Here is a 14,495-nt window from a genome sequence, read left to right as displayed (position 1 = left end):
ACATAGGTGTGCAGATATCTCTTCGATATACTGATTTCCTTTCTTTTGGATATAAACCTAGCATTGAGACTGCTGAGATTATGTGGTAGTTTAATTTTTAGCTTTTTGAGGGACCTTCAAACTGTTCCCCATAGTGGTTAGACTAATTTATATTGCCACCAACAGTGTACAAGTGTTCCCTTTTCTCCACATCCTCATTAGCATTTGTTATTGCCTGTCTTTTGGATATAAGCCATTTCAACTGGGATGAGATAATATCTCATTGTAATTATTTTTTTCTTTTCTTTTTTTGAAACAGGGTCTGGCTCTGTCACCCAGGTGGGAGTGCAGTGGCATGATCATGGCTCATTGCAACCTCTGCCTCCTGGGCCTGCATCAGGGCCTCATGACTGACTGGTGCCCTATCCTGCTATGGCTGAGCTGCTATCCAAGATGCAAGACAAAGTCCTGCCCACTCTTCCCTCTCCTCTTCTCAAGCAGAAGGAAAGGGTCCCTTTTGGAGCTGTGAGCTGTGCAGCCTGGGACTAGAGGATGGGTAATGCCAGCCCTCCCTTAGCTGCCCCAGCTGGTGTCTCAGTAGGTCGCATGGCCCCCCCAGTCCACTGTCTCTGGGCCCTCTTCAGCACTAGGACTTGCTTAAGAGTTGCAGTCCTTACGGCCTGCACTGACTTTAAAGTTTACTTGGAGACACAGAGCACTGTAGCCTTCAGTGGTGAGGTTTGTAGGAACTCAAGTTCCAGCCACTGGGGTTTCTGATTCCCCTTTGGCTAGGGCCAGTTTAAATGCCCCTCCATGGGCAGGTGTCACTGAGTCTGGTCTGGTCTTCCTATCTGCTTTACCAGGACAGCACTGAGTTAAATGCTTCACAATTGCTGTGTTCTCCCTCCCACAGTGCCCAGAGCAGCTCTCTGCACCATGCCACTGCTGCCAGGGATGGGGAAGGGGTGTTATCAGCAATTCAGGACTGTTTTTTCTATCTCTTCAGTGCTTCTTTCAGCAATATGGAGTTAAAACTAGGTACTATGTGTGCTCACCTGATTTTTGCTCTTCACTGGTCCAGTTACGAGGCATGTTGTGTGGATGCTCCTGGCACTTGTCGGTGTCCACGGGGTGCATGCCATGGACCAGATACTCATCCCCGTAGCAGTCCATGCCCTCCAGGTAGCTGTTGTCCTCGGGGCAGTAGCAGATGTTGTAGGTGATGCCCTCCTCCTCCTCAGGGAGGCCCTTGTCGTAGTCCTCCTCCTCAGAAGTGTTGTTCACGTAGTTGGAGTCCCCATCGGGGCTGTGGTTATGGCACTTCTACTCCTTGGGCATGGGGCTCTCTGGTCATAGGGCAGCCAGTTCCAGGCCCTCGGGCACATAGTCTTCTAAGGGCAGCTCCTCGTCTTTGTTCCTGGCCGTGGGGAACAGGGCCTGGCCTTGCTCCATGGTCCAACATGCCGCTCCCTGCGCCCATGGCAGGCACTCACACAGCCACCATCTCCTGGAGGAGGCAGCCAGTGTGGGAGGAACATTGGGAAGGACAGAGTCAGAACCTCACAAAGCCTAGCCACACGAGGCCACTCCACCCCCCAGCACTTCCCACCACGTTCTCCCACGGCAACGGCAAATGATAGCTGAAGATTTTCACTACAGCAATGTTTCAAAAAACTGAAAACGACTTAAGTACCCATAAATAAAAGAATGGTTAAATAAATGACGGCAGAGTTCGAGTACTGCAAGAGTTGACGGCGTTTTTAAAGAGGCAGGGCAATGCACACTACAGGGAGGGATCTTAACGCCTGTTTTGGAGGGAAAATGGCAGGTGAGCTACAGTCAGCACACGTGTGTAGATCCCAGTTCCAGCTCCGTCAAGATGGCTAAGAATACACACACACTCCCCAGCCCATACACGGATGCAAACACACACAGAAAGGGGGAGTCCCCAAAGACTTGTCAGCCATGTCCTCTGGGGAGGGGAAGGGAGAGAGGTGGGAGCAGAAGGGGTTTGCACATTTTACTTTATTAAAGATGTTTGTACTGTTTAAGTCTTTTACCAAATCACATTTTATTATCCACCAAATCGCATTTTATTATTCACCAGCATTATAATCAAACCCACCTGTGCGCCTTTGAGGGTCTCCTCTTCTAGCTGGGGAGACGTCAGCACTGAGACAAAACAACCCATGGGGAAGGGCAGACACCGAGGGGAGGAAGCAGGATTTCGCATACCCGCCGCCACTCTGGGCGTCAAGAGAGTGGCAAAAAGGCCAGTCTCCTCCAGGAAGGCGGCCACTGGGGCAGAGGGGCCAGCCTCCCAGGCAATCGGGACGTGAGCATGCCCCAGGGCACAGCCAGAGACACCAGAAACACCGGAGGCAGCACTGACCCAAGGGAGGGCGGGACCAGGGGATGTGCCGGCCAGGATAGCTGGGGTTGCCCAGGTGGGCAGTATAAATTTTGGGAAAACTAAATAATTCTATTTCATTCAATGGGTAGCTTGTGTGGCAGGGGCTGTGTGGTGTGTGCATGAAATACAGTGTGTGTAGTGTGGTGGGTAAGGAGTGTGCAGTGTATACGGGGTGTGTGTGTGTGTGGTGGCGGGGCATCCTTGAGGGTGAGTATGTGCAATATACTGTGTATGGTGTGTGGTTGTGGTGTATGTGATGCATGTCTGGTATGTGTGGAGTGTGATATAGGGTGGAAGGGTTGAGTTTGTTGAGTTTTGTGTGTATGGTGTAGTGTATGTGGTGTGTATGGGGTGTGTGTGTGGTATGTATGATATTATGTGGTGTGTGTGGTATCTGTGTAGTGTGAATAAGTTGTCTGTGTGGAAGGTGATGTGTTGTATGGATGATGTAACATGTATGTAGAGTGTGGTGTGCTGTTTGTGTGCAATTTATGAAGTGTGTAAGGTGTGTGGCATGTATAGGGTGTGTAGGTGTATAAAAAATCTGTATGGTGTGTATGTATGGTATGTGGTGTGTTTGCTGTGTGTGGTGTGTATGCAGTATATGTGTGGTGTGTAGTATGTGTGGAAAGGGCATGGTGCATATGAAGTATGTGTGTGGGGTGTGTGTGGTGTACATGGGTTAAGTATGTGCTGTGTGTGAGGTGGGCATGGTATATATGTGCTTTGTGGTGTGTGAGGTGGATATGATATGCATGTTGTGTGTGGTGTGTACGGAGTATGAGGAAGGTATGATATGTGTATGGTGTGTGTGTGAGTTGGGTATGATATGTGCATGATGTACATGGGTTAAGTGTGTGGTGTGTCTGAGGTGGGCATGGTATATATGTGGTGTGTGGTGTGTAAGGTGGGTATGATACGTGTTTGGTGTACCTGGGGTGTGTGGGGTGTGTGTGAGGTGGGTATGATATGCGTGTGCTGTGTGTGTGGTATATAAAGGTTGGTGTGTGAGGTGGGCATGGTATGTATGTGGTGTGTGGTGTATATGGGTTAAGTGTGTCTGGTGTGTGAGGTGGATATGATATGTGTATAATGCGTGTAAGGTAGCATGGTAGTATGTGTGGTGTGTGTGGTGTATATGCATTAAGTGTATGGTCTGTGTGATATGGACATGGTATATATGTGGTGTGTAAGGTGGGTATGTATGTTGTATGTGATGTGTATGCAGTATGTGTGTTAGGTGGGGATGATATATGTATGATGTGTGTGAGGTGGGCATGGTATATATCTAAGGTATGGTGTGTGAGGTAAGTATGATATGTGTGTTGTGTGTGGTGTGTATGGCGTATGTATGTCGTGTGTGTAGGGTGGGTATGTGTGTGGTGTGTGTGTGGTGTGTATGGGTTAAGTGCCTGGTGTTTGTGAGGTAGGCATGGTATATATGTGGTGTCTGTGATGTGGTTGTTATACATATGTGGTGTCTATGGGGTATGTGTGTGAAGTGGGTATGATATGTGTATGGTGTGTGTGAGGTGGACATGGTATGTGGGCTGCATGTGTGTGGTGTATATGGGTTGAATGTGTGGGGTGTGTGAGATGGGCACAGTGTATATGTGTTATGTGGTGTGTGAAGTGGGCACGGTGTGTATGTGCTGTGTGGTATGTGAGATGGGTATGACAAGTATATGGTGTATATGTGAGTTGGGTGTGATATGTGTGTGGTGTGTGTGATGTACATGGGTTAAGTGTGCAGTGTGTCTGAGGAGGACACGTATATATGTGGTGTGTGGTGTGTGAGGTGGGTACGTTACGTGTGTTGTGTGTGTGTGGTGTATATGGGTTAAGGGTGTGGGGTATGTGAGGTGGGCATGGTATATATGTGGTGTGAGAGGTAAGTATGTGTGTTGTGTGGTGTGTATGGGGTATGTGTGTTAGATGGGTAAGATATATGTATGGTATGTGTGAGGTGGGCATAGTATGTGTGGTGTGTGTGTGGTGTCCATGGGTTAAGTGTGTAGGGTGTGTGAGGTGGGCATGGTATATATGTGGTATGTGGTGTATGACGTGTGTTGTGTGTGGTGTGTTTAGGGTATGTGTGTGAGGTGGGTATAAGTGTATGGTGTGTGAGTGAGGTGAGTATATGTGTGCTGTGTGTGGTGTGTATGGGATAAGTGTCTGGGGTGTGTGAGGTTGGCATGGTATATGTTGTATGTGTTGTGTGAAGTGGGTATATGTGTGTTGTGTGTGGGGTGTGTGAGGTGGGCATGGTATGTGTGGTGTACATGGGTTAAGTGTGTGGGGTATGTGAGGTGCGCATGGTATATATGTAGTGTGTGGTGTGTGTGGTGTGTATGGGCTATATGTGTGGTGTGTGTGAGGTGGGCATGGTATGTGTGTGGTGTGTGTGCTGTGGATGGGTTAAGTGCATGGTGTGTATGAGGTGGGCATAGTGTATATGTGGTCTGTGAGGTAGGTACGTGTGTTGTGTATGGTGTGTATGGGGTATGTGTGTGAGGGTAGGTATGTATGTGGGGTGTGTGTGGTGTACATGAGTTAGGTGTGTGGTGTGTGTGTGGTGTGTATAGCGTATGTGTGTGGTATATGTGAGGTGGGTATGTATGTTGTGTGTGGTGGGTATGGGGTATGTGTGTGTGGTGTATGTGAGGTGGGCATAGCATGTGTGTAGTGTGTGAGAGGTGGGTATGGTATGTGTGTGGTATGCATGGGGTATGGGTGTGGTGTGTGTGATGTAGGCATCGTACGTGTGTGGTGCGTGTACGTATGCACACACATGCATACCTGTGTACTGCAGATGACAGGCAGGCTGGCAGCCTGGGACATGCAGCAGTGACCAGCTCAGCCAAGGTAGGGCTAGGGGCGGGAGTGGCCAGGCCCCTGGCAACTCAAGATCTTGGATGTGCTAAGAGCCTAGGAGGAGAGAACAAACTGTGTCACCGTCTCCACCCAAGGTCATCACTAACATGAACCTTTAAGAAGCACTGAAACTGTTCCACTTCTGATTAGAACCAGAAACAGTCCAGATGGGCTCAGCACAGCCAAGGGGCGGGGAACTGTCCTCAATGTTCTCCTTCACCATCTGCAGCCGTATCTACCACCAGCAGCCTTGCCAGGCAGTGCGTGCCTTGTGGAAGGGCCCCAGCCCAGAGGCAGGTCCCCACCCCCGCCCCGCCCCCGTGCCCCCAACCCGGTGCCTGCAGCCCAGGAGCAACGAGGTGTGGGGTCTTTTAATTGACAAGTTTTTCTCTCTTGCCCTTATTATAAAGGAAAAGGGAAGAGGGCAAAGATCCAGGCTCAGGTTCTCCGGGGACAGCGAACCCAGAGGCGACCCCAACCCAGTTGCTGCCCAGCACCGGGCCTCGATGCCAGCGCCAAGGGAGGATGGAGGAACGCACCAGCCACCAGCAGCCCACCCAGCCGGGTGGCAGGACCCGAGTGCTCCCCAAGCCCCAGACAGAGCCTCTAGCCGACACCAGGTGGCCATTCGCTGCCAGGCTTCCCCACCCAACCCACGAACGTGGGAGCCGCCGCCTAGTACCCGATGCACACCCCCTCCACCGGTCGTGGGAGCAGGAAGTGGCCCGTAAGAGAGGAGTGGGGCCGCTGGGCTGCTCCCCTAGACCCCAGCAACAACCGCCCCGCAGCTCCGCCGAGTACACAAGGCAGCGCTTCGGAGCACTGGGGCTGCAACCTCCGGCCGCCCCACGCGTCCGGGTGCCTGCAGCGCGGCGGGAGACCCCAGGCTGCCACCGCCTGCGAGTCAGGCAGCCTGAGCCCCCCAGCTTACCTGGCCAGGGTGCCGGGCTGCTGCAGCGCGCTGCCGTTCCGCGGAGTCGCCGCCCACTTCGTCCACGAAGCCGCGCTCCCCCGAGCCGCACAAACCTTCTGTAGCGGGGTCGCCGTAGGCGCCTCCCGGAAGCGGCCTACGGCAAGCGCGCAGGGCCGCCTCTACCGGGCGCACGCGCACTGACCTGAGCCTGCGGGACACGCACCCCCAACCGCTCGCTTCGCCTCACCCTCTCCTGGGTCGCCGTGGCGACAGGGCGCGGCGGGAAGAGATGGAATACGAAGATGCCTCGGAGCCGGGCATGCATGAGGCCCTGGCCTCTGGCCCCCGGCGCTGGGACAGTGGGCACGGAGGGCGGGCGCACCCGGATCCGGGCTGGTCTCCCTGACCGGGCAGGAGCTCAGACGCTGGAAGGCGGGGCGCCCTCAAACGCCCTGGGCCCTGGGGACCACCCAGATTCCCAAAGCACGTCCTGGCCCTGCTGGCTGGGTAGCTGCAGGGGTCTAGTACCGCGGGTAGAGCCGGCGAACACAAGGCTCCCACCGTGCCACGGCCGCCGCACTACGCCCTGCTTTCTTGAGCCCCACCACCACCGCAGCTGTAAGAGGCTACCCTAGACCAAGGAACCCTCGGGGCTCGCAGCCTCAGAAAACCCCATCTGGCAGGAGAGGCTCCCTGCTGCCTCCCCATCGCAGCTACCCTAGGCCCGTGCAAGGCTCCAAGTGTTCCCTACCGGTCCCCTCTAAGCACCCCCGCACCCCATTTCCCATACCTGTGCTGCTTTAGCCCCCCAACCCTAGGGCCTCACTCCAAGCCATTCTCTTTGCTGTCCTGAAGGGAGAGGACCTTGACCTCCGCGGGGCGCTGGAGAACACACACACACACATCCCCAGGGGAGCCAGTCTTCTGCCCCCACAGCGCAAGAAATTCCCTGAAGGCCTTGGAAGGTGGTGCTGGAGACTCTGGTGTCACCTTCGGCCCTCTGGCCCTTTCCTCGAGTCCCAGGCAGATGTGGTAAGCCGTGGGAGACAGCCAGGGTGCCTTGTCTGGGCAGAGCGGGGACTTAGGTGCCTCACTCCCTGAATGATTTGTCTTCTTTTCTCCTTGTGGCTGGATAAGGTGAAGCTGCATCTGAAGTTGGGGGTAAAGGACAGGGGACCTAGAGAATGAGGAGAGCCCATCTTCCTGCTGTCCTGAGGGCCCGAGCTGAGACCCTGAGAAGAAGGGGCTGGGGAAGCGGAATCCTGAGCTGCACTAGGGTTAGATACAGTGTGGACTTGGCCTCTCCACACTCTGCCCCCACCAAATACTCACAGATCTCCAGGGCCAGAGATACCAGTGGGGGCTGCTCCTGGTAGGGCAGCTTTGTAGCCACTGGGCCAAACAAAGGGGCAAAGGTAGAGCTGAGGCAGGCCAGTGAGGTTTGTGACTCCCTCCCCGCTCAGGTGAGCATACCTTCACTGCTTACTTTCCAGCTGGATAGACATTCTGCTTACCCGGCCAGCACAAAGTTCATCCAGCCTCCTGTGGCCCAGCCTTTCTCCAATGCCAATGGTGGAAAGCAACAATTACGAAGCAATGATTTCAAGAAGATAAATTCTTCTTACCTGACCGTTACGTGGTCACATCCCATAGGAAACCAGACAGCTGTGCCTGAAGCTGATCCACACAACTCCCCCACCTCCTCCAACCCCCACCCCTATCTGTGAATGTGTGTGAGTGGGCAAGTTGCATGCTGTTCCTTCAACAGCCTCCCTTGAGATCTACCCGTGGGCAGGCTCTGGGTCGGTAACTGGAAATTAAACCCCATCCCAGCACCCGGGAGTGAGTGGCTGATGTCCACAGTCCACAGGATGAAAGGTACAGGCCTAGGGCCGGGAACAGTGGCTCCCAACTGTAATCCCGATGCTTTGGAAGCTGAAGCGGGAGGCTCACTTGAGCCCAGCAGTTCAAGTCTGCAGTGAGCTATGATCATGCCACTTGCACTCCAGCCTTGGTGACAGAACAAGACAGTATCTCTTTAAAAAATGAAATAAATAAATTTAAAAATAAAGGTACAGGCTTGCCCCCAGCCTCACTCAGGAACTAAATCTGGTGGGCTTGAGCCAACTGCCAGTATTCAGAGAATTTTTAAAGAATCATTAGGACAAACAGCTAATGCATGCGGGACTTAAAACCTAGATGACAGGTTGATAGTGCAGCAAACCGCCATGGCACACATACGCCCCATGTAACAAAGCTACACGTTCTATGCTTGTATCCAGGAACTTAGTAAAATTTTAAAATAAAAATAAAGAATCAGGCTGGGCGAGGTGGCTCACACCTGTAATCCCAGCACTTTGGGAGCCCGAGGCAGGCAGATCACGAGATCAGGAATTCCAGACCAACCTGGCCAACATAGTGAAACCCCATCTCTACTAAAATACAAAAATTAGCTGGGTGTGGTGGCAGGTGCCTGTAATTACAGCTATTCAGGAGGCTGAGGAAGGAGAACTGCTTGAACCCGGGAGGCGGAGGTTGTAGTGAGCCCAGTTCACACCACTGCACTCCAACCTGGGCAGCAGAGTGAGACTCAGCCTTGGGAAAAAAAAAAAAAAAGCGGGGGTATACAAAAGAGTTGCTTCGTGTCTTTCTTGCTCTCTGCCATGTGAGGATACAAGCAGATGGCCCTCTGTGAACCAGGAGGTGGGCCCGCCGAAAGAAGCAACCGTGCTGACACCCTGATCTTGGCCATCTAGCCTCCAGAACTGGGAGAAATCAGTGTTTGTTGTTTAAGCCACCCAGTCTATGGCACTATGTTAGAGCAGCCCAAACTAAGACACTGCCCCAATCATAATGATATCCACCTATGTTTCGTTTAAATGCTTTCAAAGGTTTTTTGTTTGTTTTGAGACGGAGTCTCACTCTGTCGCCCAGGCTGCAGTGCAGTGGCACGATCTTGGCTCACTGCAACCTCTGCTCCCGGGTTCAAGAGATTCTCCCACCTCACCCTCCCAAGTAGCTGGGACTACAGGTGCATGCCACCAGGCCTGGCTAATTTTTGTATTTTTAGTAGAGGTGGGGTTTCACCATATTGGCCAGGATGTTCTCAACTCCTGACCTCATGATCCGCCTGCCTCAGCCTCCCGAAGTGCTGGGACTACAGGCATGCGCCACTGCGTCCAGCCTGCTTTCAAAGTTTTGCCTGTCACAACTAGATCTTTAATCAACTGGCTTTTATTTTTGATATGAACGATCTAGTTGTATCTACTTTGCATATAGATAATCAATTGTGCAAACACCATTTGTAGAATATTCTCTCCTTTCCCCAATAATCTACAAGGCAACTTCTGTCTCATATCAAGTTTCCATGTGTCATGGGTCTTTTGCTTGGTTCCTCTTCACTTCCATTGGCTGATTTGTGCATCCCCTGAACACTTCACTGTCCTAATTCCTTTGCCATCACAGTATGCACACAAATCTTCAGACTTCCATTACCCACCAACCTCTATGCAGTTCTTATTCTTTGAAAATATCTTCAAGTTCTGCTAGAAGTAAAGCCTGAGTCAAGGATTCAGGTACAAGCATTTTCTTAGGTGCTTCCAAGAAGTGCAGGTAAGAGGGTGGGAAGTGACAATAGGAAGGGAAGAAAGCCAACAGATGTTGCATTTATGAGCAGGTTGCCACAAAGGGTAACTGGGGCTCAAACTCACTAGGCCCTTCAAAGATACTGCATCTGAGGGGCGGGGAAGCTGTGGCATTTATCCACCAACTCCCATTCCTCATGGCTGTTTTAAAATGGACACAAGATTTACTTTAATCCGATATACTAAGATACATAGATATGGAAATGACTGTCCCGAAGGAAAGAATTCTTCATACTCAGAGGTCCACAGAAACAAGTGGCAATCCAAGCTATGCAGGGATACATGGAGAGGCACCAGTGTCAGTCAAGAAGTCAAAGAAGCTAGGGGAAAATGTGGTCGAGAGCTTTATTTGTGGCATCCAAGGGAAAGGCAAGGCAAGGCTGGGTAAGCAGGCACAGGATTAGCTATGAATAGTTTGAATAATTTCACTCGGCTCTGGGGCATAGGGCTGTCCCTAGTTGTCTGGTTCATGGCCCTGGGGTGATGAAGGCAGATGGACAGTGGCCCAGTGTAAGAGCCCGATGAAGGAGGTGGTTGGGGGTAGGGGCTTTGGATTGGCTGGTTTGCAGATGGAAGGTGCACTTGCAGGTGAGTCCTTTACTGTCTCTAAGAACTGGCTCACCCTGGGTGGAGCAGTCTCTCCAGGATCAGCAAGGCCCCAGCTGTCAACACATCAGGAAATACAGGAAATGAAAAGGCATGATGAATACACTGAGGGTGTTCTTGAAGACATCAGCCCCTGGCATGTATGTGGCTGGCAATGCCGAGGGCTATGGGGACGGCACAGTGTCTGCTGCACTATATATATATATTTTTTTGAGACGAAGCCTTGCTCTGTCTCCCGGGCTGTAGTGCATTGGCAGGATCTTGGCTCACGGCATACTCCGCCACCTGGCCTAAAGCAATTCTCCTGCCTCAGTTTCCCGAGTAGCTCGGACTACAGGTGTGCGCCACGATGCTTGGCCAATTTTTTTGTATTATAGTAGAGACGAGGTTTCACCATGTTGGCCAGGATGGTCTCGATCTCTTCACTTTGTGATCTGCCTGCCTCGGCCTCCCAAAGTGCTGGAATTACAGGCGTGAGCCACCGACGAAGTCTCACTCTGTCACCCAAGAATGCAATGGCTCGATCTTGGCTCACTACCCCCTCTGCCTACCAGGTTTGAGAAATTCTCTTGCCTCAGCCTTTCAGGTAGCTGGGACTACAGGCACATGCCACCATGCCCACCCAATTTTTGTATTTTTCTGTAGAGATGGGATTTCACCACATTGGCCAGGCTGGTCTCGAACTGCTGACCTCATGTGATCGCCCACCTTGGCCTCCCAAAGTGCTGGGATTACAGGTGTGAGCCACTGCGGCCGGCCAGCTACACTATTCTTGGACCCTCAATGACTACATGAATTTTCAGATCAGCCTGTCAAGTTCCAAAAACAACTCTATTGGGATTTGTCTAGGAATTGCTTGAATTTATAGATTAATTCAGTGAGAAATAATAAGTTTATGGCATTGAGTCCTACCATTCATAATATATATGGCATATATTTCCATTCTTCCTTTAAGTCCATGGATAATTTTTATATTTGTCTTAGTCTTTTTGTAGTGCAGAACACCTGAGACTGGGTAATTTACAAACAACAGAAGTTACTCTCTCAGTTCTGAAGGGTGGGAAGAAGATCAAGGCTCCAGCAGGTACAGTGTCTAGTCAGGGCCTGGTGTCTGCTTCCAAGATGGTACCTTGAATGCTGGTTCCTCTGGAGCAGACGAATGCTATGTTCTCATGAGGCAGAAGGAACAGATTTATCACCACCTCAAGCCCTTTATAAGGCACTAATCTCATGCATGAGCGCTCACCCTACTGACTTACTCACTTCTTAAAGGCCCCACTTAATACTATCATCCTGGCAATTAAGTTTTAATAGGAATTTTGGGAGACACATTCCAGCTATAGCAATACTCTGCATGAAAGGTCTGTGTACATTTTGCTAGATATATTCTCAGGGTTTTGTTGCTACTGTGAATAGAATCTCTTTTTCTATTACATTTTCTAATTTGTTATTTCTGATGTACAGGAATGCTAATAGTTTTTTTTTTTTTTAAGTTGATCTTGAATTCAAAAACCTTGCAAACTCTGTTACTAGTCCAAATAATTTATCAGTATATTCTCCTGGATTTTCTGCATAGACAATCATATGGTCTACAAATACGGGTAGTTTTCTTCTTTCCAATTTAAAATTTTTATTTTCTTAGTATGTTTCTTTTTTTCTTCTTCTTCTTCTTTTGAGACAGAGTCTCACTTGGTCACCTAGGCTGGAGTGCAGTGGCACAATCTTGGCTCACTGCAACCTCCACCTCCTAGGTTCAAGAGATTCTCCTGCCTCAGCCTCCGGAGTAGCTGAGATGACAGGAGCCCGTTACCATGCCTGGCTAATTTTTGTATGTTTGTTACTAGAGACAGGGTATCACCATTTTGGCCAGGCTTGTCTCCAACTCTTGAGCTCAGATGATCTGCCCACCTAGGCCTCCCAAAGTGCTAGGAGTACAGGTGTGAGTCATCGTGCCTGGTTGATTTCCCTCCCTCCTTCCCTTCTTCTCTCCCATCCTACTTCCTCTCTCTCTTTCTCTTTCTTTTTTTCCGAGTCTCACTCTGTCACCCAGGCTGGAGTGCAGTAGCATGGTCTCCACACACTGCAACCTCCACCTCCCAGGTTCTAGCGATTCTCCTGCCTCGACCTCCCAAAGTGCTGGGAGTACAGGTGTGAGCCACCGTGCCTGTTGATTTCTTTCTCTTTCTTTCTTGTAGAGTCTCACTCTGTCGCCCCGGCTGGAGTCCAGTGGCATGATCTCCACATACTGCAACCTCCACCTCCTGGGTTTAAGTGATTCTTCTGCCTCAGCCTCCCAAGTAGCTGGGATTATAGGCATGTACCATCACACCCAGCTAATTTTTGTATTTTTAGTAGAGATGTTTCACCATGTTGGCCAGGCTGGTCTCCAGTTTCTAACCTCAGGTGATCCGCCTGCCTCAGCCTCCCAAAGTGCTAGGATTACAGGAAAGATCCATCTCACCCAGCAGATTTATTTCTATTATAGGTTGACTCACATACATTTCTGATGTTGGGCATCTCGTAACCTATTATAAAAAAAAAGGCAACTTCCTATGTATCAGCTGAACACATTGCCTAGGACTGCCAGTGCCACAATCCATAGAGACAGTGATAGAAGCCAGCCTTGTCTACATCCTAACTTTGATGAAATGTCCTTCTAAAATTTTACCATTAAGTGTGATAATTGCTATATACTAAGGAAAATAGGGCCAGGAGTGGTGGCACACACTTGTAATCCTAGCACTTTGGAAGGCTTGTGGGGAGGATTGCTTCAGCCAGGAAGGGGGAGGTTGCAGTGAGCTGAGATCTTGATGCTGCACTCTAGCCTGCGTGACAGAGAGACTTTGTCTCAAAAAAAAAAAACACCCAAAAAACAAAAACAAAAAAAGGATGCTAGCATTATTAGTGCATTATGTGTTGACTCTGCCCTTGCATTATTGTAATAAAACCTAATTCACCATGATGCATTATTTGTGTGTGTGTACATTACTGTATTCAACTTGGTATTATTTTATATAAAATTTGGAATTCATGTTCATAAAACTTAATAACAGCTAACTTCTATTTGGTTAGAAGTTAGAGTTTTGGATATTGTTAAGTTACTTTCTTTCCTTGAATTATTTCATTTCATCCTAGAAGACTTATTGTAAAGGTTATTTCCCCTTTATATATGAGGAAGTTAAGGTGCAGTGAAGGCAAGTCATTTTTCCCTAAGGTCACAAGGAAGGTAAGTAGTGACAGCAGAAATACAAATCCAGATTGCCTGGCTCCAGAGGCCGTGCACTAAGCAGTGCCCTGCACCCTCTCCCTGTGACAAAGACCCATCATTCAGACTGTTCTATCATGAACTTTCCTTGTACATCCTTGTTCCAGTTTTCCACCAAGATTATATTATTCTCAATAGATAGATAGGTCTTGTTTTTCTTTTACTATACAAATACTCATTAAACTTTTATAAAAACCTATTCCATCCTACTACCTTTTCTAGCCTGACTTCTACAGTTTTGCAGTGGCCTCCAGGTTTTACAGCATTTGCAAGCTCCTGTCCTGGGGATGCTGGGGAGGTATACACCCCAAAAAGCCAGGGATACACACACAGATCAGCAGCAGACTCCCCCACCCTCCAGTATCCTTCCTTTTTGTTGAGACACAGTCTCACTCTTGTCGCCCAGGCTGGAGTGCAGTGGTGTGATCTCAGCTCACTGCAACCTCCGCCTCCCGGGTTCAAGCGATTATCCTCCCTTGCCTCCCATGTAGCCGAGATTACAGGCACCTGCCACCACACCTGGCTAACTTTTTTGTATTTTTTATTAGAGACAGGGTTTCACCCGTCCTCATCAGAATCACTGGATCATGACTGACCCCTAGAGGTGGCTTCTCGGCTTAACTGTCAACCCATGGGCTGGAAATGGGACCCCCAAAGCTGCTGTAGAAGCTTCCACCCATCCTGGACCACACTTGCCATCTGTGGGGGAAAGTCCTGTCCTTTGTCTTGTTAGCCCAGCCAGCCTCACAGGCATTCAGCAGATTGGAAAGCCTAAGCATGTGCTGTGCTGGGCAGGCCACC

The 14,495-nt window shown here is 50.0% G+C and overlaps 2 long non-coding RNA genes across 3 annotated transcripts in view; both read right to left on the bottom strand.

The window, feature by feature from the left end:
* Positions 1 to 6,332, bottom strand: part of LOC116558884 — a 7,689-nt gene extending 1,357 nt beyond the window's left edge. Inside the window, exons 1-2 of the long non-coding RNA XR_004272219.1 lie at positions 6,198 to 6,332; positions 1,035 to 1,486 (exon numbers count right to left, since the gene is read on the bottom strand). This is a non-coding gene — a long non-coding RNA (uncharacterized LOC116558884). The remainder of the gene's footprint in view (positions 1 to 1,034; positions 1,487 to 6,197) is intronic.
* Positions 6,333 to 9,806: 3,474 nt separating this feature from the next.
* Positions 9,807 to 14,495, bottom strand: part of LOC116558881 — a 30,997-nt gene continuing 26,308 nt past the window's right edge. Inside the window, exon 4 of one of the 2 annotated variants that reach the window (XR_004272216.1) lies at positions 9,807 to 10,485. This is a non-coding gene — a long non-coding RNA (uncharacterized LOC116558881). The remainder of the gene's footprint in view (positions 10,486 to 14,495) is intronic. The other variant, XR_004272217.1, reaches the window with a different exon arrangement.

The sequence above is a fragment of the Sapajus apella genome, unplaced genomic scaffold, assembly GCF_009761245.1.
Source record: "Sapajus apella isolate SASKATOON/1434 unplaced genomic scaffold, GSC_monkey_1.0 scaffold22, whole genome shotgun sequence".
NCBI classification, from domain to species: Eukaryota; Metazoa; Chordata; class Mammalia; order Primates; family Cebidae; genus Sapajus; species Sapajus apella.
The sequence above is the reverse complement of the archived record's forward strand: the minus strand, read 5'-3'. Positions and strand labels throughout refer to the sequence as shown.